Source organism: Aquila chrysaetos, chromosome 12 (assembly GCF_900496995.4).
Source record: "Aquila chrysaetos chrysaetos chromosome 12, bAquChr1.4, whole genome shotgun sequence".
Taxonomy (NCBI): domain Eukaryota; kingdom Metazoa; phylum Chordata; class Aves; order Accipitriformes; family Accipitridae; genus Aquila; species Aquila chrysaetos.
This window is the reverse complement of record NC_044015.1, coordinates 30,514,530-30,537,176: the sequence shown is the minus strand read 5'-3', so window position 1 is coordinate 30,537,176 and position 22,647 is coordinate 30,514,530. Positions and strand designations below refer to the sequence as shown.

The 22,647-nt window shown below is 41.3% G+C and overlaps 1 protein-coding gene across 24 annotated transcripts in view; it reads right to left on the bottom strand.

Moving 5' to 3' along the window:
* Positions 1–22,647, bottom strand: part of PTPRF (protein tyrosine phosphatase receptor type F) — a 395,117-nt gene that overhangs the window by 295,821 nt on the left and 76,649 nt on the right. For 23 of the 24 annotated variants that reach the window (XM_030032473.2, XM_030032481.2, XM_030032476.2 and 20 more), the window contains exon 2: positions 5,058–5,138. The exons of the other annotated variant lie outside the window; for it this stretch is intronic. The gene's annotated coding sequence lies outside the window, so the exon portion shown is untranslated. The remainder of the gene's footprint in view (positions 1–5,057; positions 5,139–22,647) is intronic. 24 annotated transcript variants of the gene reach the window in all.

Genomic DNA, 22,647 nt, shown 5'->3' with positions numbered 1-22,647 from the left:
CAAAGAAGATCTCAGTACCAAAACTCCTTACGCACATTAACTTATGTAGCACGTATTTTTAACAAGTTCAGCACTTGTCTCGGGTTTAGAAAACACACACACGGGGTGGCAGCTATTCAAACCCACTGCACCAAAGTGCGAGCAAGTGCTGACTCTGTGGGATGACAGAAGTTACGTTGCCAGTTATGGTGATTCTGCTTTTATTGCATAACCCTCACATAGCTAAATTAATTAAATAGGTGTCATGGTTTAACCCCAGCCAGCAACTAAGCACCACGCAGCTGCCTGCTCACTTCCCCCCCACCCAGTGGGATGAGGGAGAGAATCGAGGGGGCGGGGGGAGTAAAACTCGTGGGCTGAGATAAGAACGGTTTAACAGAACAGAAAAGAAGAAACTAATAATGATAATAACAACAATAATAAAATGAAAAATAATTAATAATAATAATAATAATAATAATAATAATAATAATAAATAGGATCAGAATATACAAAACGAATGATGCACAATGCAATTGCTCACCACTCACTGACCAATCCCCAGTTAGTTCCCAAGCAGCGATCTGCCCCCCCCCCCCCCAGCCAACTCCCCCCAGTTTATATACTGGGCATGACGTCACATGGTATGGAATATCCCTTTGGCCACTTTGGGTCAGCTGCCCCGGCTGTGTCCCCTCCCAACTTCTTGTGCTCCTCCAGCCTTCTTCCTGGCTGGGCATGAGAAGCTGAAAAATCCTTGACTTAGCATAAACATTACTTAGCAACAAGGGAAAACATCAGTGTGTTATCAACATGCTTCTCATACTGAATCCAAGACATAACACTATACCAGCCACTAGAAAGAAAATTAACTCTATCCCAGCCAAAACCAGGACAATAGGTAAAGTGACAAAAAAAAAAGCCACCTACCAATATAGTGATTATATAATAGAAAAGGAAATGAAAAAGACCAGAGGGTTAAAGCTCATGTTCAATTTTGCAAATAACGTTAAATCTTGTAACATCTCCAGCTTCTGCTGATGCTCTTTTTCATAAACACACTTTTAAAAACATACAGCCCTGGAGACAGCTAAAGCATATACTTTCAAAGCAGGAGGGAATTTTACCAGTCCGGATTTGGAGCTTTAAACACCACCCTTCCCTCTCCACACGCATTCTTCAACACACACCATGTGAAACCAGGTAAATGGCCAGCAGTCATGTCCTTTGGGCTCCAATATAGTAAAGGACTCCACTCACTTGTAAGATAAAAAGACCTGTAAAGACTCTTAAGTCAAAAAAAAAAAAAAAAAAAAAAAAAAAAAGCCACAAAAAAAACCCCCACATATATAGCTATACATAAAGAATGCTGAGCTATGCCAATGAATTCAGCCAATGCCCTTTCGAGGCTGTCATTTAAATACAGGCAGAAAATACTGTTCACCATATTACAGGTAACTCACTGTTTTGCATTAAGTATTAATATGTTCTGGCCAATGTGGCATTAACACACAATCAAATCACTTTGAATCACGTAAGTGTTGTGCCAACATTTTGTAGAAATACATAACCTACATTACAGAAAACACCCCTTAAATTAGAACATGGTATCACAACACATTTTCCAAAATGCAAATAAGTTAAAAAATAAAAATATTTAAAGAATTATAAAAGGATAGTGTGGCCTGATGACAACTGTTCTATACTTTAAAGTCAGAATGAAGAAAACTAATCGTGCAGAAGTCTCAGTTTTAACTGTGACTCCAGTGTCCAGCTTTCAGTGGTAACGCTGCATGCATAAAAATTCCCCAAACCATAATCACACAGATATATAATACTTCTCTAGCAATAGCCAGGTCAAATGGAAAATCCTGAGTTCGGGTTTTTTAATCTTTTCAAGCAGTCTTCACTTTAATTAATTTATTAACTTCAGGACTGTAACATTCAAATGGAAACTTTAGGTATTTTTTTATATCCCTGAAAGAGCAACCATACAGCAATTTTAGTGTAAATGAATGTCAGAAGACTCCTTCAGGATGCACTGCAGTCTCCAAACTCCTGAAAACTTAATCCGTATTCTGCTAATCTAGGTTACAGTTTATCTTCAGGGGTTCTCCTGTAACATCATTCCTTGATGCTTTAGATTCAGCCTGACATGATTGAAAAGGCTTCCTTTTCTTTCTTCTCCCATTCATCTGAACAGCAAAAGTACACTTTTTTCCCAGGTTCCCCTGCCCCTTGCCCACAAATCAGATGGACATTATTAAGGAAATTATTTTAAAAGAAAACCCTACAGATAAACTATGACCTAGATCAGGAAGATTCTGCCCAATTTAAGTTCAAAAAAACCCTGATCTACTTTAAAAGATGTTACTACATGCCACTCAAACTGTACTTTCAGCCACATTTTGTATGGACTGAGTCTGTCATCTTTTATTTCCTAAAACCTGAGTTTACATTAAGAACGATACAACTTCTCAGCATCAGCTGAAAGCATACATAACTGCACATACCAGAAAAGAAGCAGTATAAACCGAGAAGCCCTCAAGGACCACTGTTTTGCTGAGGAGCAGCATGACCAGCTGCCAGCTCAGCTCCCGCATCACATTTGTTGTCACTGCTCTTGGTTCAGTTTTGTCACCATGAAGCATCTTCCAAGGGGAGCGGCCATCCCCAGCCTAGGACTGCTCTAAGATGCTTCTGAACGCAATATAAAACTACATGCAGATGATTAGTTAAATGTCATCCTAAAGATGACAGCCTTTCTGCTCACATTCCCGCATGCATCCAAATGCAATCTTGCCAGCCCGGGGCTCACCTTTGAGGAAAGCCAAGCATGCAATATGCCACGCCAAGACGTTCTTCCCCGCCCTGCTGCTTCTGTGAAACACGAGGTTTCTGAAACCAGCCCTCCCATTTGTGCTGTCTTCGCATAATCTCTCAGGTGGCACATCCCAAAACCTGAGCACCATCTCCTACTGCACCTGCTGTTGCCCGACCCAATGCCATCCACACCTGGCAGGATCTATTCCAAAAGGCTTTGAGCTCAAAAGCTCCCTAGCAGGCTTTTCTTCACTCCTGTCATGGTTTAACCCCAGCCAGCAACTAAGCACCACGCAGCCGCCCACTCACTCACTTCCCCCCCCCCGCAGTGGGATGGGGGAGAAAATCAGGGAACAGAAGTAAAACTCGCGGGTTGAGATAAGAATGGTTTAATAAAACAGAAAAGAAGAAACTAATAATGATAATGATAACACTAATAAAATGACAACAGTAATAATAAAAGGATTGGAATATATAAATGATGCACAATGCAATTGCTCACCAGTTGCCGACCAATGCCCAGTTAAGTCCCCAGGCAGCGATCCCCCCGCCCCCACTCCCCCCAGTTTATATACTGGGCATGACTTCACATGGTATGGAATACCCCGTTGGCCACTTTGGCTCAGCTGCCCTGGCTCTGTCCCATCCCAACTTCTTGTGCCGCTCCAGCTTTCTTGCTGGCTGGGCATCAGAAGCTGAAAAATCCTTGACTTCAGACTAAACATTACTTAGCAACAACTGAAAACATCGGTGTGTTATCAACATTTTTCTCATACTGAACTCAAAACATAGCACTGTACCAGCTACTAGGAAGACAATTAACTATCCCAGCTGAAACCAGGACAACTCCCCAGGACCACACCAGCAGTACTTTCAAACACACATACGCAAAGACGTACCTACTGCAAGTGCTTCGATCTCCACTTAAGCAACAAGACCAGTTCCTGGTTTTAGAGAAATCTTGTTTCAAGCATCAGCATCTTAGCTAATGAGTTTTCGCTTCCCTTCTACACTCCACAAATACTGGGCTGAGTAATGCATAGCCTAATTGACTGTTAAGGTCACTGGCCAGCTCTTTAATCTTATTTAGTACACTTTGAGACAGTTCGTGAGTCATTAGGGCTTCGTTCTTGGGGACACAAAGACACGTAATATACATTAATAAAGAGCATAAATGTAATCCAACGTGTGTATTTTACAGATTGCAAAATTAGAAAGATGGCATTAAATATTTCTTTGCAATGTTATCATTTTAATAATGTTGCTTAGTTTAATATACAATAAAAATACTTAATTGTCAGAGCCTGCTGGTGTCTTTGTAATTTATAATGTTGCCATAGCTCTAAGAAAATTCCTTAAGTAGTAAAAGTCACACTTTAAACACCAACTTGAAGGGAAAGAAGGACTCAAGGGAGACCCATCTTAAAAATTCCTTACTTGAAGGGAAAAAAAAAGACATTTTTCAAGCTGTTATTCATGATACTGGTTTTTATGATGTAAATTGCAATTCAGTGCACGCACATGTATTGGGAACTTTGCGATACTTCTGAAAGGGCTCAGCATCACTAATCAGGCACTGAAATCCAATTTCTGGGAGAATCTGGGAGCTCAAAGCTGACCATTTTAGCTGGCTTGGAAAGACCTTTGAAAAATAAAGTTAAACAGTAATTATACATAAGTGTGCTTGAGAAACTTTACACCTGTCTTGACATGAATCAGATCTTTGCATGGATGATGAAATTCTTGGCATTGCTTTAGGTGATTGGGATGGCATTAGCTTAGGCAGGGTAAGAATTCAACAGCCACAAGCCTAGACAGGTAGGATAAAGGAGTTACTGACTCAAAAAAGCATGACAGCTTATCTGTTGAAAGTCTAAACATGTTAATCATTTAACATAAACAGATCTGCTGATATTTTTAGAAAGGCATTTCAACTCATAAGTAACAATGTTAAAAAAAGGACAGGAGTAACCCTAATCATATTTTCCACAGGTCCTCCCAGCCCCTTGCAGATTGTTTCTACTAAAACTCAGACCAGGGAAAAGAAAAGAAGAAAAAAAAAAAAAAAAAAAAAGAAGGAAAGAAACAAAGGAAAAACCCAAAGACAGGTACCTGGGTTTGGGATTAGGACAATAAAGAAGTTGCTGGCAATCAGCATTTGACTGCTGGCTATGCTACAGACTCCTCCTGCAACCTTTATCCCCCCCATGCCTCAGTTCCCAGTCTGTAAAACGAAGGTGATAACGTTTCCCTACCTCACAGGAACGTTCTCAGAATAAATCCATAAATGCCTGTGAGACACTGAGACACCACTGTGACAGAGGCCATAAAAATACCTAGGAAAAAAAAAACAAACATAAAAATAAGTGTCATAAGTGACCATAACAGCAGAGACATTCACAGATTAAATGTAAAGCAAAAGTTAAAACTTCATTTAACGACACAAATTCTCCATCCTGGGGAAAAAGCAGTTTGGTTCAGCACATATTCCCATCCAGACACTTTTAAAACCATGACAGCAAGGGACAGTTTCTCCTTTCCCACCTGAACACGACGCGGTCGTGATAATCCACCACCACATACAGATGCAGATGGGAAAGGTGTTTCCTTTACAGATCACTAGCTCAGGCCCTCCATTACAAGTATCACGTCCAAGAACCCCAATCGCAGCAACGGACCCCAATGTACTGACAATGCTCTTCCTCGGTCTCCATATCCGATACCTACTGCAGAACTGAGTTCCTCCAATAGTTAAAAAACGTCTAATTTTCAGTGTAACATTTATTCCTGAACAGCTTTTATCCATTTGTTTTCATGCCAACGTTGATCCAGCAGCTTAAACAGCTTTTCCTTATCCCTGAAGTTTATTTCCCTGACGGTAAAAATGAATTACACCACCTCCCTGTCAAGGTTCATTTTACTGCCCAAACCAAGCAAGTTCCTGGAGTTTGCTCTCAGATGACTCCCCATTCTTGAGAATACCTACCTCCTCTGTTACCCCACTTCACCAGCTTCTGCCCAGTGCCATCCTTGCGGCTCACCGTCACCTTGTGACTGCACAAAGTAAAGATGTGTTTCTCCAGCACTTCCAGCTCGTAACCCCCTCCATCCTACCCCGCTCAGAGCAAAAGTTTCTTCTTCCGAATGCCTCCTAAGGTCACGACCCTGCATGCTATCACAACGGAGATACATCCCACTGCCACTGCTCTGGGTCTCCAGCTCATTCTGAAAGATATCTTGACCCTCCACAGCCCTGATCGTGCCTCCTGCCTGTCCTACCCGCAGTGCTTCGAGCCCTCAGGGCACTGCTCCATGGTGCCAGGGACATTACAGGGAACATGCACGGTCTCCCCAAAAACACACCTCCTACCTTCAGAGTCAACTCGGCTCAGCAACCAACGGCTTGAGCTCAATTACACCGTTAAGCGTTCTTTAACGTGAGCCAAATGACTACAGTCCTCAGAAGGATAAGTGATTCAAAATTATGTAAATGCATAGAATGTGTTATTTAGTCTTTATCGTTTACAGAGTACTCATTTCGTAAACAGTTTCACCGCTCCTTCAGAGAGTGTGTCAGTGCCCTGAAATCCGGGTCTCTGACGGTTGCTGCATCATGCACCGACCGCATCCTTGGTGGGAGAGGGAAGGAACACCGCTGGTTCAGTCCAGCTCCAAGCTGGGACACAGGGCTGAGACAGCCTGCCTGCCCACTGCCCCACACACTTACAGATACCTCCACCTATTCTCACACACGCAGGCCTTGGAGACCCCCTCTCATCCCCTCAGAACCTGAGCTGACTAGGACAACAAAAATCCCCTTGGTTTTTTTTTGTATCTGGGGAGAGAGGGCAGCTCCCTTCCTCCTGGCACAGGTTGTAGAACCAGCTCAGGAGCTGGCTGGACAAGCACCAGAGCTGGTAGGAGGGGAACAGCAAGCTTACCCCTTCTGCTGGCAGTCTGCCGCCAGATCGGACTGGGACATATTGGAAACCAGGGAACCAGAATACACTCACCTTTCCAAGGACTCAGATCCATTTAAAACTGTGCTCTAAAAACCTTCACAAACAAAGATATTATGCAATTTTATGTTATACAGCGTTGACTTCAATGACTCTGTAGCAGTGCTTACTCTACTATATTTACTTCTGGCACACACTGGCAGCGCTCGCTGCAGTCATTCAGAGCATGTTCCTGTTTTAAATCCAGAGGTCTTATCCTGCCAATATCTATGCACAATGCTCCTCGGTATGTTTTTTCTAACTTAGACCATATTGTCCCTCTTTCTTCTGTCCCTGCAAGCTCCCTTGTTCGCAACATGTTGTAAGTTTTTTCCCCTCTCATACAGGGTCCCAATTTTCTATCCCAGCACCTCTCCCACCTTCAGCTGTCCCATACTGTCAGTCTCCATCCCGCAGGTCACAATTTTAGAGAAGCAACCTAGCACCTCCTGCCAGGCTCCCTGGGATTTGAGGAAAGCCCTCTTTCAGGCATGCACACATACACCTTGATGCCCATGACCAAGACTAACATACTAAATGAATAGAAGATAGATTATACAGACCTGTTTTCTCCCTTCCCCCACAACTAACATGATGACCATTTCAGTACTGGCTTTTTTCACTCTCTTCATCAGCTAGTCTTTGTTGCAAGAAAGGCAATCACATCTGAGTGGAATCCATCCAGCAGTAAGTGGTTTGTTAAATCCCAGGACACGTTGTATACAGAAAAGGATGCTTAAGTTACTTAAATGGCAACCCTTTATTAAATGCATAAAAATGCTTGAAATTTCTGTAAGCCAACAATTTAAATAATATCCTCCCTTAAACATACCAGTCTCTGCTGCTAATTGTTATATCACTTTTTATGCATTTCTTTTGAATTTATACTTTAGAAACCCTATAGAATTTCCTGTAGTTCTAACACATATAGTTGTACTCATCCATGGTACACACGAATGTCTTTCACTAAAAACTCCTTTTTCCCAAAAGCGTAAGTAGATTTTGCATTTGCATAGTAGGGGCAGTTCAAGTCAACTAGTCTCAGCTACACCACAGTGGCAGTATTGCTAGAAAAGGAAGGGGAAGCAGGCCACCAAAAAAAAAAAAAAAAAAAAAAAATCAATCTTTTCTACACTGGAAATATTAAGACAGAGAGCAAAGACTTTTAAGATGAGGTTAGAAAATACTCTCAATCATACCAAGCACTGCTTAACATGTAATTTAAGACCCCTGGAAACCCCTGCCACAACAGGACCTGTGCACGTTGAAGTGATCACTTACACTCTGAATTTCTTTGCATCCATTTGTCTGACATGTATATTTAAAGTTTTACACTGATTCAGTTTTGGATGTCAGAGCCAACTTTATAAAACAGATGTTCTGCTTATACAGGGAGAGGGCATATAAACATTAGGCATTTTGCTGTTGAGGATTAAACATTAACAAAAAAATTTAATCATCAATGACGAAAGTGGTAATGGCAGCTCTCTGGAGATAACCTCCTCCGTGAACCACGCCGCAGCCTCCCTCATGCTAATTTAGGTTGTTAGAAGCCTAAAGTGACTAAAGAGAGACCATACCAATAGGATTTTAGCACACTAAATTACACACAGCTCCTCCCCTCCCCCAAGTTAAACTCAAGGCCAGCGGGAGCAGCGGAGAGGCTGCCGAGAGCTTCCCCGCCGCGCACGGCGAGCGCAATGCTGCAGCACCCTGGAATAAGAGCTCAGCACCTACAGCTGCACCTGGACACCTCTGCAACCAAAAGCACGAGCACTACCACCACAGTTTTTTTCCAGTTTCTGTGTGTCAAGCCCAGAAGAGTATTTTCTGAAACTCTTCAAGGCTGCTTTTTCAATCTACGTGACAGTATTTACGGAACAGACAATACCAGTAGCCATGAGCGCTTCACGCGGCATTGACAACAGCAAGGAATTCCTTGTTTCTTGGTAAGCTCCCATGCTGGATGACACAGCAAGAGGCACTGCGAGAGGCCAAGAAAAGCCGCAACTTATCACAAGAAAATGGCAAATTGTGAGCAACCTGTATCGCAAGGTTAGCTGCCTAGGCGCAACTTTAATAGAGCTCCATAAATACCTCAGTCTAACACTGACAGAGGTTAAAAACCTATTATCTTTCCCAAATGACAGTGTGAACATATGTTCAATCGAACACCCCGCCCTACCAAGCTCCAAAGTAGATTCTGCTCTTTCAGTTCCACAAGTACAAACCACAGGGAGCATTTTAAATGAAAGCATTATGAAGATTACATTAGGCAAGTTTGATCTACTGTAAAACACTCGCACACAACATTAAGAGGGAGAACAACCTTTAACACCTGCTTTCTCTTCAAACATAGCATTATCTCTGTGCATGGCTTGGCTCTTAATGGGATGAAATCTCAAGCTAAATTGCATGGCTTACTCCACCAGCAAAGAATACTTTAAATGTTTGGGACCTAGTGGCCCACTAATACTGAACTGGTGAGAATGTTCTTCTAGAAGTGTATACTCCGCTGAGCTGCTCGGCTGGTTGCCACCCCCCAGCACGGCTCCGCACAGCAGAGAAGTTTTCACCCTGGTGTGAAATGTTGTGACACAAGAGGAGATGCGGCAGCTGGAAAAGCACTGCACAATCCAAGCAGTGTTGAAAGTCATCATCATAAATATTCACAAGCAGACTGATTTGTTTTCTTACCAATAGCATATTGTGATTCACAAATATTAATTGGTTTCTAAATACCACCTGTTACTCAGCCCTCCCCTCTGCTGCATGCCACAAGCTCCCCGGCTGTGGAGGCTTGCAGCCCCTCCACACTGCTCAGAGATTTAATGATGTTTCAACTTCCACAGCTCACTCAGCTACTGGGAGGAGAGGCAAGGAATAATTACTTACTTATGTCTTTCCCTGCCGACCTCTCTGGAGGATGAAACGAGCAGCTTTAATGGCCTCTGAAGGGAGCCTGGTCCAGCCCGTCTCGGATGGGAAGGATGACGACTGCACTAGTAGGTCTTTAGAGTGGAGAACGGTTTTAAAGATCCAAACTTCAAAGATCTCAATGAGGGGAGAGTTAAAGCTCAAACACTCTCCTCACTGCAGGGAGGAAAGCTTCTAATGCAATCACTCACATTTCCAGCGATCGCTCACGCTTTAGACAGAGCTGAGGCACCAGGAATTGCCTGTCACATCCTACAGTATAAATAAATCTCAGCCTTCCAGGAGGAAAGCTGTTACAAACCTAAGCAACTTTCTTTGGACTTCCTTAGATCGCTTCCTCAAAGGATCTCTCTGAAGGTAAGAGGTACAGGTGCAGGCAGACAGCCAACACAGGATTCCTCCTCCCCACTAGCAACAGCGAACATGTTCCCTCCTCCTAATTATATGCATCACCCATAACATGATAAAGTTGGGCACAGCATCGATGAAATTGTGCAGAGCACTGATAAGATGCACAAGTTGGTAGCACACTTAAGGTTGAAGAAGTGACACAGATGAATGACCAAATACTGTCTTGGTCTCTCAATGAACCCTGGATGTACGATCCCTCAGACCTCTGAAACACACTCATCCTGCTCGCTGTCAAGCCGAGACAACTAGGGAGGATGAGCTTATCTTGGTGAATTCAAATAAAAACAAAAAAAGGAATGGAATTAATTCCTTGAGCCCGGGCTCACACCTATCCCCGTTGGAAGAGATGAATTGGAAGCATCCTCCTCACAGATGCCAGCCAAAAGACTCAAGCTCCAAAACCCAGCATTTGGCATTTCCATTGTCTCAGGAAGCAGTGCTGCCTTTTCAGTGCAGACGCAGCATGAAGGTTGTTATCCCACAGCTGACAGACTTGATACCAAGGCACAGACATCAGCTTGTACGCTTCCCAGGGAGGAGACACGATCTACTCAATATACCTTTCTACATCATCAGATTTTTCTTACCAGGTACGCAGCATGATTTCACTGGTACTATCCAATCTGAATACTTCTTAACAGGTTTTTTAAACTCTTATGCATGATGCCGTCAGCGCTACAGAACAGCTATAGAGTAGAACAAGTAATAAAGAACAGATTTCAGGTGAAAAATCAGAGCAGTTTTTGCTGGAAAACATAACTACAGGACAATTTAACCTTGTCCTTGTTAAATATGGAATGGGGGAGTTGCAGCTGGGGCTTGCTATCATAAAAGTCTTAATAGAAAAAAAAAAAAGAAAAAATCTCTGCAATAGTCCCTGCAGACAGCAATAACCCAGGATTATCAGGATTTTCTGAGAGTTTGGTTAGCCTCGTGTTCAAGTTCCTAAGATTATAAAACTCACAAGTGGGAGGGCAAGAAGCATGCAAGAATGTCTAAAGTCATTTTCCCAGTGACTGACAAACATGGTGCTGAATTTCTTAGGGACTTGAATGGCTGAAGCTGAAGTTAAGCTTCACCAGAGCTATATTTAGTTCTGCACAAATACAAATTAGGAAATACTTTCTTCCCAGTTACTAATGCAGTGTGACAGGAAACAATTATTTGCTCAGTGTCTAATGTTACCTTTGGTGAATATCTGGCTTGCAGAAATTGTATATTGTATAATAAAGAACCAAGCTGATATTCTGCAAATCAGTGAGAAAACTCATTTAAGAAGATGAAGACATATTTGATTTGCACACGTCTGAGCTACACTGGTCTTAGCTATGCAGATATAGTTAGTGTTGAGGCCTCTTTTGCTTTGATACTAAACTACAAAGTGAGTTTGTTTTCCAAATTGTACATTAATTTATTCAGGAACTCTGTGGATATCTAAAGAATATCATGGCTTCTCCAAAGTGTAAAACAGAGCTGGGCAGAAAGACAGAACAATTAAAAAAAAAAAAATCCATCTTTTATGATTTCAAGTGCCAGTTTATCTCTATACAAAATGCAATTCTGGGTCACAAGGGAGCTCTCAGCTCAGCAATCGCTTCAGACTTCAATGTCTAGAAAACACAAAAGACAACAAAATGCATGATTCAAATGAAGGCCTAGCCAGACCATGGAGAACCAAGCCATGATTGTATAGAGGAATCCCATGTGCTTCAGAAGTGTTCAAAAGGGCTGCACTTGAAAAATCCTAGGCATGTGCCCGAGAAGAAACCCTGCTCCTGCCTACTGCAGCAAGAATGTCAACTAACAGGCTTGGAGTTTCCAAGCCATCTAACACAGCATCCTTACACAATAAGAAGTTAGAAAGCATGCAACACCGCAGCAGAAACAACATGTCCTTTGGTGGTGGGTTGACCCTGGCTAGATGCCAGGTGCCCACCAAAGCCATTCTGTCACTCCCCCTCCTGAGCTGGACAGGCAAGAGAAAATATAACAAAGGGCTTGTGGGTCGAGATAAGGACAGGAGAGATCACTCAACCAATTACTGTCACGGGCAAAACAGACTCAGCTTGGGGAAAATTAACTCTATTACAAATCAACCAGAGTAGGGTAATGAGAAAAAAACCCAAATCTCAAAACACCTTCCCTCCACCCCTCCCTTCTTCCCAGGCACAACTTCACTCCCAGATTCTCTACCAACACCCCCCAGCGGTGCAGGGGGACGGGGAATGGGGGTTACGGTCAGTTCATCACACGTTGTCTCTACCACTTCATCCTCCTCAGGGGCAGGACTCATCACACTCTTCCCCTGCTCCAGTGTGGGGTCCCATCCACGGGAGACAGTCCTCCACGAACTTCTCCAGCGTGGGTCCTTCCCACGGGCTGCAGTTCTTCACGAACTGCTCCAGCATGGATCCCTTCCATGGGATGCAGTCCTTCAGGAGCACACTGCTCCAGCGTGGGTCCCCCACGGGGTCACAAGTCCCGCCAGAAAACCTGCTCCGTGGACTCCTCTCTCCACAGATCCCCCAGGTCCTGCCAGGAGCCTGCTCCAGCACAGGCTTCCCACAGGGTCACAGCCTCCTTTGGGCACCCACCTGCTCCGGCGTGGGGTCCTCCCCGGGCTGCAGGTGGATATCTGCTCCACCGTGGACCTCCCTGGGCTGCAGGGGGACAGCCTGCCTCACCATGGTCTTCCCCACGGGCTGCAGGGGAATCTCTGCTCCGGTGCCTGGAGCATCTCCTCCCCCTCCTTCCTCACTGACCTGGGGGTCTGCAGGGTTGTTTGTCTTACGTGTCCTCACTCCTCTCTCCGGCTGCTGTTTCTGTGTGCCCCGCAACTTTTTTTCCTTCTTAAAAATGTTATCACAGAGGCGTTACCACTATCACTGATGGGCTCGGCCTTGGGCGGCGGCGGGTCCATCTTAGAGCCGGCTGGTATTGGCTCTGTCGGACACAGGGGAAGCTTCCAGCAGCTTCTTACAGAAGCCGACCCTGTAACCCCCCCGCTACCAAAACCTTGCCACACAAAGCCAATACACCTTTCTTTTGGCACCGCTGGGCAAATATTTGCCAGGCCCTTTATCATACTGAGTCATATGAGTATTTCTAGAGCTGGAGGAGTTGGCCTTTTGTGCTTGGCTTAAGTGATTAAGACCCAGTATAAGCAGAGAGATGCACTAAGTATCTGCGTCCTGATGTGCTGGTGACCTTTCCAGTTGCTGATCCCTTTGAGATGGAAGGCAGATGAGCACTCGGCACCATCCACAAGACCACCAACACCTGAGACTTTTTTAGCCAAAGCAGGACTGATAAAATAAACACATGTCTTTGCCTAACCTTCCACAGCTTTCTTCTGGAAAGAAAAAAGGAAAGGAGCTGATAAACATTTCATTTCTTGGTAGTGTTTTGTAAAAGATTATCTGTTATTTTGGCAGTAGGTTCTCGGCAGCAGGTCGAACACGGAAATGTGAGTTCTGGGCACAAAGCAAACAAACAAACCTCTCGCCATAAGCCAAAGCATTTCTTAAGACACTCCAATCCTGAACAATCTCTCTTACCTACAGCACTAAGCATGACTAATTTTGATGAACAAGTTACAAGGATTTCCAGGGAGAAATGACACCTCCACTACTCCCACCTGTATGAAATCTAGGAACACTGTTTATATGCTTTATCTTCTTTGAGGATCCTGTGGCAAGGGGAAAAATTCATGCCCCAAATGCCTAAAAGGTCAAGTGTATCAGAACTTCTCATATGAGTTCACCAGCAGCCAGAGCTGCAAAACTGAAGATGCCTGTTTAACTGTGTCCTTGCATCCAACTGGGATATACAGTATGCATAATATTTTGCCTTGGGGAATTCAAGGTTTGACCAGGAATTTTACTTCTGATGCCCATGAGGTCCCTGCCTGTGTTTTACTTGCTACCTTTTTACTATAAAAAGGTAATTCCTACAGCACTTTCTATACTGATCAGCAAAAACAGTGCTGAAGTCAAAGACTTGTTATCTTGTCTACACTGCTGGAGGAAGGAGGCCTAAATTTTTTTCAGATACATCCAACTAACATGCTACCATTTTATCCAAGCACAGCTGAACATCTCACCCCCATTCCCAATACTGTCAAAGGAGCAGGAACAATCACAAATGGGCGTCACAGGGGTAGAGGTACACATCGATACACAGCCCGCAGTTCTTGCTGAGTACCGAAGGCCAGCAGCTACGTCATCTTGTTCAGCGATCTATCAGAATAAAGGCTTTTCTCTATTTCAGTGGTACTGAGACAGCCAGATTGGTAGGCCAACACAGGCACGAACTTGATAAAACAAGATGTGGCTGAAGCTTTTCATGCAGCTTATGCAATATCAGTGTATCTTCTCGCTGCTCTTGCGTTATTCCTGTACACTGAACACTACAGCAATGCTCTCCATGATTAAACAGTAATAGTCTCCGTCAAACTTTTCTGAAAGTCCAGCCTGGTCTCTCCAGTAGTCAAGCACACATAGGCCATGTTCACCTTCAGGTTGCCTAGAATCTTTTATTAAGTTATTATATGACTCTGCACTTCTCCTTGGCTGTTCTTTCAAAAGAGAGAACACAAAGCAAAACAAGGCTCCAGCTTGGAACAAGATGAACAATTTCCCTGGAACAGACTCATTTTCACTAGAAATCTCATTTTGCACCTTCTCCCACTCCCCCAAAGACCCATCCACTTGCCCTCTTCATCACAGTGCTAAAATAATCAGGAGGAAAAGTAGGAACCTCCTTTCTGATACGGGTTGCCACGTAGCACCTCCCCTCCCCCCTCAAAGAGTACTGAGCTTTTAAACAAATGCATAATGTGAACAGAGTGTCCAAGAACTTCACAGAGGTGTACAGAATGAGGAGACAAGGATGACAGGCACAGAAATTACCATTAGCTACTGAGTAATCAAAGGGATAAAGACATATGTTGTAGGAATTAAGAGTAGCTAATTATTAGGAATTAGGATTAGAGTTATTCTTTTTAAAAAGCTAACTACTACACATCAGCCTACTGTGTCTTCTTGCACACAGAATATCTGGCACTGAATAGGATGCTTGAGCGATGGCTCTCATCTCATCCAAAGCATCCATTCCCTCAACAGCGACCCCAACCCTGGAGTCTGCGAAGGGTAAACCAGAAAGAATATTTCATTCTACACACAAGACTTCAAAATCCCAGCTCTTTACGTTTCATAAGCCATGGTAACACTGCTGTCCGAAAAAAACCTGTGCTGATACTCAACTAGCTTGAAAAAGAGAAAAGGAACAGAACACAGTTACTGCTGCTTTGTCGAGGATGAGCTAGAAAGAAGCACTCTCCGAGCACTGCTCAGTGGTTCCCCACCTCCTCTTTTGCAAGGTTTTAACTCCACATCAAGCAGACTCCTGTACAGAACTGACTTTAAGGGAGTCTAGAGGACTTTCAAGTTTTTTAGAGCAAGAGAAGACCACACCAGTATCTTGTGAACACCAGAAGAGCAGAACAGCTCTAGCATAGGAGTGAATCTGAGATAATAAAGTGTCCAAACCACTACACTACTACACAAACTTGCAAAAGTGCCACTGATACGACAGCATGAAGTCAGGACTAGGGTTGTTCTTTGAGGATTAGTGGCTCTCAGCCTTCTTTGGTTGCCCAACGGCTTACTCCACAGGACAGTAAATTCTGACTGTAATGGAAAAAAGACTTTTATGTTATGAGAAACAAATGTTACAAAATTAATGTGAAAATACACAAGGGAAAGGTTTGTTTCTTTTTAATCCATTGCAATTTGTTGCATCAGACTCTATCACAACAGGATAATCTTCAGGTAGCTAGCGTTAACATCTTGCTACAGCATAAATCCAAGAAAAGCAATAAACAGCATGAAAGAAAATTTCAGAGGAACTATTAGATCAAGTTCACTTTAGTGTTGCCTGATGTCCTCCATTGCACTGAAGAGCTGATGTTTATCTGTCTCTCTACAAGGCTTTTGACACAAAGCCCAAAGACCCATAAGAATGCATTAACATTGGAGAATTAGCAGCAACATCCAAACCAGTAAACAACTACCACCAGCAAACCCTCATCCTAAATATAATCAACCTTTCTTAACACCTCTACAAAACATACTACTTTTTTCTTTCCCCCTCCTTTTAAAGGATAAGAAAAAATTAGAAGGAAGATAGCATCAATCTGCATGAACCTACAAGGTTTTCCTTTCAGCAGCAGCAACGCTACTGTCCCAGACAAGAGCAGGAATTGCAATAATCATTCAGACTGGAATATCCAATCCCTGCCAACTGACTAAAAGGTGAGCTGCAGCTTAAAAATAAAATACACGTTTGAAGTGAAAACAGATGAACACACTTACTATATCCTACATCCATTAGTACACAGCATCTATATAGATGCATATTAAACGTGGATGGATATACTCACAAAATCTAGACAAGCATATTTTTAAACAAAGGAACAGCTTTCCCCACTCCCATACTAGAATTATCAAGAGTTATAATCTCCAGTGAGTGATCTGCTATAACAGAAAGTATTAAAATAAAGAGCACTTTAAAAAGTTATTTACAATACAAACATTCTATTTTTTGCTTAGTAAAATAAGCCAAAACCCTGTCTGAGCTGCCTGTATTTCAATTTTATATATGTGAATAAAGCACCAAAAAAAAAGAATATATTGATAATAGTAAAATAAATGCATTGCATATCCATTTTGCTCTACAATTCCACCTTTATACCATCATGCACTGAAATATTTGTGTCTTCTGAAACTCACAAAAAACTCAATGTGACACCAAATGTAACCAACCCCCTACAACACAGAATTTGACATTAATTATAAAGGCTATATCAGCACTACATACTTAGAAGTATATTAACAGTACCAAATAGTACAGTAACCACCATGATCAACTTTGGATAGTCAGAGTTCTTATTTCGTGTAGTCACAAATGTAAGAAATTGTAATTTCTTGTAATCTTGCTTATACAAGTGACAATGAATAAGAGAAACTCTCAGATACATGAATTTGTCCTTTCATATTGTTAAGGGGTTTTCCTTGAGAAGCAAAATAAACATTCACTTTTAGCATATATTTAAATAATGTCTTAAATTACTTAATAAAATTTACATTTATGTTTCTAAAGCATTACAACATATTTTATATATTTATAAATACACATAACATTAAAATGAATTTATATATCAAAAGCATTCAAATTTAATATACGCTCAAAAAACCTATATTTGCTTCTCATGCCTTCAAGAGAGGCAAATCACCAGGCTAAACAACTGAAAGTAATACACTAAACCAACTCCAAATAGTGAATGACCTTTTGGCCGATGTAGAAATAGCTTTTTTCCTAATTTCAGTTTATTCAGTTAATTCAATTGAATGACTTGATTTGCTCAAAATAAGAAATCAATTAAGAAATAACATAGCATGAAGATTTGTTTTCATTTTCCAATCTAGAAATAAACATTAAGTGCAAGAGGATGACATGTACCATTTACAAAATCCTGCAGGGCCAAAACCATTTTCCAGTCACTATCCAGAGTTAATACCATAACTATTTTAAACCTTGAAAGCACTCCCTTTTCAATTCAAAATGCAAAATGCAGTAAGTTTGCTTTTGATTTATGTGTCCAGTAAATTTAAGAAAAACATAGTTAACAATTTAATATCGTTTCATGCATTTTAACCGAATTCAAATTTTGACATCAATACAACTATATATTCAGCACTCAATATATGTTAAACAAATATTTTACTACCAAAAATATGAGCATGAAGTACCTGAATGCTTATTTGGCATAGTTAGACAATTATAACGTATGCTCATAAGGTTGACAAAAGGTGTTACCTTACTGTAAAAGCTGTACTTAGCAGCAAATCAAGGCAATCTAATAATTACCAAACTACTAATAATTAACCTCTCCTTTGAGAAATGTAACAAAGTAAGATCAAAGTGACTGATTTACATCAAAAGTTTCTGCTTGATTTACGTCATTATTTAAATCATGTTTCAGAGAATGAGATATTTATTACAAAGTAGCAAAAAAAGAGTGGAAAGATTTAATGAAGTCTGACAATGACCTCTATTTTTAGCCTCATCCCAAATTCACCATGGATTTGGCAGAAAAGTTCCTGAAGGTCCTTGAGCTTCCCTATCAGTTTTGTAGCTGATAGTCACCTAATTTAATTTCAGAATATTCAGTTGGGGTAAAACTCAAGAATGGTTACTTTACAATTACTTGGGAGCTGGAAAGGCTGGGATACTCGGGACAGCTTTCAGCGTACACCTAACCATGCTAGGATCATGTTCCTGCTGGTGAATGAAGCCTCCTAAGGATCTCCCACTCATCCGTGCACCACCAAGTAACAGCTCAATGGTACTCCAGAGCGCACAGTGGGCTTAAGCAAAACATCCCAGAGCTCCGACACCATCTTTTACTGATGAGGGGAGTAAGGAGGGAGGACAACCTCTTATCTCAGTCATGGTATTTTTTCCTTTATTACAAGAATTAAAGAATTATGAGAAACGTACAAACTTAATGCAGACAAATTATTTTTTTTTTTAATCTCGCTAGTATTTTAATTAAAACCTTTTGTCATGTCTGCTAAGCAAGTTCAAAGTGTTGCAATGCAGTAGCAATGGGAACACAGAAGTCTTGTTATGCTGGGGGAAAAAAAATGTTTTCAACTTTTACCAAATCAGCGACTGTAATTACTACAGGAATAAATCAACTTTATAACAGGCAAACACAAGGCATAATCATTTTTTGTGCGGCCATAAATGAGTTTATTTTTGTTGCAATGTGATAAAGTTTAACATTTTCTGCATGTCAGAGACTATTTTGATAATACTCTTTACATTTCCTCCTTATTAACGAGATGAAAAATTTGCTATTAAGATATGCAAGTCATCTCAATACATCTTGTTACTGGATAAGCTTCAACAAAAACTTAAAGCGGTTTTTTCTAACCACATTAATACAATAAATACATAGCCAAAATTCTTGCTTTGGTATCAGACAATGTTCTGTTCTTGCAAACTATCAAGAGGTAGAATTCAGCAAACTACAGCAAATCAGTTGGTCCTTTTTTTTTTTTTTAAATTCTGTTCAAAAGGCTGCAACAGCGGAGACAAAAGCAGTTTTAATTTTCATTATTTCCAAAGAGATTTTTTTTTTCAATTTAACTGAATGTGAGACAAAAAAATGTTGCCTCTTATTTTTTTTATCATGCCAAAGACTACCTCTGCTATTTAAAAGTACTTTCACATCTCCACTTTCACTACTAACCTTTTGTGAAGAACAATTTCTGATTGCTAGGCTATTTTTCATCTGCCTACCTCTATTCATAAAAAAAAGGGAGCATGTGAAATGGCAGATTTGAGAGACTATTAAAAAACTTGAATAGCTTACATACATAAAACCGATTACGGTTCTGCAAAACCTAAAAGTAATGTTATCAAAACATGGGATTGCTTCAGTATACAATGGCACTGCTAACCGCAGAACAGCTCTAGCGCTCATTGGCATCAAACCACAATAGCACGTCATGAACACAAGTGATTTGTTCTTTGCTTGAATGTCAGTTTTGAAGAGTAAATATGTACGTGCACATGCACACGTATGCATTCGAGCACATATACAAAGGCCGCTCATAATCAAATAAATCTGACAGCTCCTACCTGAAAAAAACATTTTTATGAGACCGCATAGCTCAAGTCAGCAGAATAGTTTGGACCAAGTTATCCAAGAATTCTCCATTTACAAATTTCAGTTTCTCCTTGACGTGGTCTGGAAAATTACAGTGGAAAGATACAAGGGAAAATACTGCAGGTAGGCTGTCACCTCCAGTGTCGGGCGAGACAGCTGAGTGATGCCACCGCAACAGGAAGGATGGCTCCGAAAAATGTTTCTGCAAGACCGCTGCGGAAAGACCTTTATCAGCTAGTGACTATAAATTTATTTTCTGCAAAGGAACCTTCTGGCATAATGTGCAGAGAAAGGACATAAAATGCAATCTGTCTGCCAATGAAACTAAAAAGTGAATGCGAAGGCGGGAGAGGCAGCATATTTTGTTGAAATATGTAGATATGCCACTTAGATCCCCATGTGTGCCACCATCTGACACCAAAGGGTGAAATGTTCTGATCTCCGCTGACAATATTTATACTGAAAAAGCCTCCAAAATTTCATTCAAAGTTCCCAAAACACCCACTGCCCTCTCTCCAGAAGGAAGAGGGTTGGGTGAGAGCCCTCTGCAACTCTGGCAAACAGGCAACAGAGCCTGTGCACCATCTCACCAGCATCACTTGTTTCCATCTTAGCAGCACTCACCTATCTACTTCCAGAAGACAACTAAGGACCACGGAAACCATATTCACTTTGTTTTCTACAGCAGAAAAATAAATAAAATCCTTCAACAAGGACCACTGCAACCTGCGTTACTAGCAGGGTAGGAAGCTTTCGCCTGCAGACAGATTAAGCAAACAAATCATCTAGAAACAAGTTTATGGATTTGGCTTTTTCCTTTCTTCTCACCTTTGTTAGATAATTTGTGTAGCCCATAATATTAAATAAAAGAACAGCAACCATGCCTTTTATGAATAGTTTTTTTAAAAGTAACAAAATAACCATCACCCTCTAATCTAATAAAGCTGTTAAACAAAACCAGTAATATTCCGTCAAATAAGCATGCAGAACTCTAACGCAAGTTAAACAGACACGTATCCAGAAAAAAATGAGGACCTGTGTAATACAACTCAATTTCCATTGAGGCAATATTAAAATATAATTAGCTAAATATTTTAAAATACAAATATGAAGATTAAGTAATGCCGAAAGAGGGCACAGGATCTAAAGGGCAATGGATCTAAAGATACACTTTTAAATATTTAAGCTAGTTTTTGTCCTGAGGGCATGGGATCTAAAGGGCAATGGATCTAAAGATACACTTTTAAATATTTAAGCCAGTTTTTCCCCTGAATTTTTATCATCCTATTAACATAAGTTTATACGTTTTGTATAGTAAGTTTGTGCATTACAATGTTTTTTCAACTGTTTAATCTTCCTATTTCTATTTTTTAAACATCCAGCAATTGCTCAAGCCTCTGGGTGTATTTATTTTAATTAAATACAACAAAACCAAATGAAAAGCTTTTGCATTGTTTGAAAGAGGAGACCACTCAGAATTTTACTCCATGTGTTGCAACAGAGATCTGTCAGATACATCCCCAGAGTAACCCCACCAAAGACAATAGCTGCGCCAACAGCAATTTGTCTGCATTGTAAAGGGAAACGTTTAACACACACAAAAAAAGTAATTTAATATTTGTATTGTGTTTGCACAAAGAAGCGCTGATCAGAGTGAATACCGAATGCATGGGGTAGCACCTTCCACCCTGTGTCCGTACAAGGGCACCCTCCCACACCCCAGACGCAACGAGGGACGGACACAGTCTGGGACAGACTGACACTCTACCTGTATAGTCCCACCTTTACTTCTCTTTAATCAATTAAAAGCATCTGCTTTTATTCCATTAGTGATGGATGTTGACATGTTTTGGCAGAAGACCTGTCCCCCATCAAAACCCAAGCAAGACTACGCACCAGCAGCCTCCGCCACGTGCCAGCCGGTCCTCGCTCCATCGGGTTGCCAAAGCATCATCTCTCTCTTCAACAACTCCTGCCGACGCGCCTGTGTACAAGTCTTAATTCCACACTGCATTCACCAGCTTCCTGGGCTTTTACTTTTTCTAAAGGTACGCTAAAATTGGCGGTCACACCAACTTACTCATGTGGGGGCCAGCTTCTACGTTGACCTGAAAGCAGGTAATGCCAGGCTCTGCCTTCCCCTTCACCCACTGCTATTTACTCCCACAATCAGAACAGTGCAGTTCAAAACACAGAAAGTAAATAGAAAGGCTTAAAAGGCTTCCTCACAGTAAAACATCTTCTCAATATTTATGCCTTTTCACTGCAACCAATTTCTTCTGTAACAAAAGGCTGCTTTTGAGGTAAACTCCTTACACTGCATTAGAGCAACAGACTCCAACAGCACTTTAGATGCTGTTAGAAGAGGTTTTCTAAAATCCTGCACAAATACGCAGGAACTGCAGATGCAAGGAAGAAAACAGGATCTCTGTGGTCTTTCAGCCCACCACTCTAATGGTGTACAAATTCAATGTAGAGAAAGGCAGACAACACTCAAAACATGTGCTACTGCTTCAGAATGTTATTTCATAATATTAATAATAACCAAAAAAGCAAGTGGTATTTGACAGATTTTTTTTTTTAAAATAAGCTTACACTGATGAGAAGTTATTCACCAAACTCACTATTTTATCTACAAGGCAAATGCAAGTTTGAAATAAATTGCCAGGCAGTATTTCAGGGAGGCTATTTTTGTTCGCATACATGGATCTACTTACTGAATACAAGCAAAGCTGAACAACAAGAGTAGCAAACAATTTC